We start from the raw sequence: 2,602 nt of genomic DNA on the forward strand, positions 1-2,602 counted from the left end.
GCTCGCGCTGCGCTCGCGCTGTCCCGAGCCAGTACGGTGTTATGTCATCAATCATTATGTAATGGGCGCTGGATGCGAGAGAGTAATGCTTTTAACCGAAGAGCAGTTTATGCGCTTTTTTGGCCAATCCACTTTGATTTTATGTGTTTATTTAAATCTATAATTACATCACACTACACTACAATACACTTTTTTTCTGCTAAAAAAACATGTCATTTCATATTACCTACAGTAACTACCAAACTACAGAAACTGGATTAAATAATAATAATATTTTAATGTAACTACACTGTATCTCTGAGATGGTTCATCTTTTTTTTTTTTTTTTAGAGAGGAGTTTCATTGGTTGCGGACACAGGGCCAATAATCCGTCAGTGCTGTGTTATGTAATGTCCCTTCAGCACTGAACTGCCACTGGATGACAGGAGCCGACTATGTGAGTGTGTCCACACACTATTCAACGATTACATATTTGTAACATTCATCATATCCTTATCCCTATATAGCCTACTATTTTATGATCATAGATCTTGGGCATAGAAATGTACAGTCCTACATTACTGGTATTAATATTAAAAGGATAGTTCATCCAAATAGGAAAATTCTGTCATTTTATAATTTATCCGATGGCCATCGACTTCCATAGCATTTGTTCCATACTATGGAAGTCAATGGCAGTTAACTGTTTGGTTGCCAGCTTTCTTTAAAATATTTTCTTTTGTGTTCAAAAGAAAAAAAGAAAGGCATACTGGTTGGGAACAACTTGAGGATGATAGGATTTTAATTTCGGCGTATTCTAATTGAATGCCTGTTCCAGACTTTTAAGTGGAGCCAGAGACCAGGCCTTCAAACTGTCATGGTCCTCGATAATCGATTTTTACATAGGAATCCTTAGTACAAGCAGTGCAAATGACCACAAGATCCCCTAGTCAATGGCATCACTGGGCCCCTTGTACAGTATATTGCATTGGGCCCCCTTGAAATCACATTCTGGGGGTGGAAGGGGTTAGGGAATCCCCCTTGAGTAACAATCACATTCTATTAGTGGGGGCAGGTGTCCCCCTGTGTAGAAATCATGGGTTGTGTTGTGTTAAAACTCTAAACACGTGTTTCCTAATTCTTCGAACAAAAAAGCAGACACAAAAGCACCATTGTCTATTATCAATAGAATAGAAATGTACGAAGCACAGATCACAGAGAACTCATTTTAAAACCAAGCAGTTTTTGTTGGTCAGTGCAGCAAATTTTTGCGTATCCAACTTGCCCCTGATGTGAAATCTGATGTGAAACAATTCTATTTTTATTTTTAAATTTGCTGATTAACAGTAAATATTATCGCACCTTAAGGGGTCCTCCACAGAGAGTTTGTTGTTTATTGTTATTTTTATTAATTACGGTTATAATTGCAAACAGTATAAAAAGCCAACAGGTCTCAAAAACATGTCCAGTGTTCAAAGTTTTGACAAAAATTTTTGAACTGCCATTAAAATGGATCTAAGCAGAGGCAATGGTGAGGTGATGGAAATGGCATTTGGTCAGACCCAGGTTTGAACGTTAACACCACACGTGGAAAATATCTCCCCGCAGCACTAAGTTGAAGTGTTCCCACAGAAGCCATCACGCAAAGCCCACTTGACCAGACACTCAACACCTCTCCATAGATAGAAACCCACCTCAGACTGTGTCCTACATACATCATATGTGAGAGGCCTATGGGAGACTACAGAGGCCACCACAGAGATGCAGGCTTAGATGTTCTTTCAATCTAAGTCAGAATCATGAGGATAGCAAGGCTAACAAGACAAAAAAATTATACATATATATATGTCTGTAAAGCCCCAGCTTCACATGCCCATGAGTGCTAGTAAGGCATATGAAGTCGCACTGTATTGCATGACAGTATTTACACAGAGATGCTGAGTTTAGAGTCTCCACATATGAATGTACACTCCTGTGATGTGGACAATGTGTCATTCATTACCGTAACACTGCGGTGTCAGTCAATTCTCTTTACTGGAATATATGCAGAATGTGAAACTTAGATCAAATGGATTTCATGCAAGCACAATATGGATACGTTGGACATCCATCCTCCCTGCTTCTCGCCATAGGAAAATCAAGGTTCGTAGGGCATAGAGATTACTGGTACCATTCCAAATTAAAGGGGTCCTATTAGGCTTTTCACTTTTTCAACTTTAGTTAGTCTGTAATGTTGCTGTTTGAGCAAAAAAAAAGATCTGCAAAGTTGCAAAGCTCAAAGATGAACTTAGAGTGGTTACAATCATCTGGTTTTAAATCGCGCTCAAATTGATTTGATTTTGACACAATATTTACACTGAAGCTGGCAGACGGCTATGGTAAAGGGTGTGACATTTCCCGACCAGGCGTTGAGTGCTGCCAAACACAACACACACTGGCCCAGCTAACCAATCACAGCACATTTCATATTTCAGAAGGTGGGCCTTCATTTGGTACAGGAACTATTCGAGCTGTTCATGCTAGACTGGGGAGAGATGTGTTGTAATAATGTAAAATATTTGAAAAATAATGTGTTTTTCAAACAACCTAGTGTGAGAGCCTGTTCTACTACACCCCCAAAACA

Source organism: Carassius carassius, chromosome 24, assembly GCF_963082965.1.
Source record: "Carassius carassius chromosome 24, fCarCar2.1, whole genome shotgun sequence".
In the NCBI taxonomy this organism is placed as follows: Eukaryota; Metazoa; Chordata; class Actinopteri; order Cypriniformes; family Cyprinidae; genus Carassius; species Carassius carassius.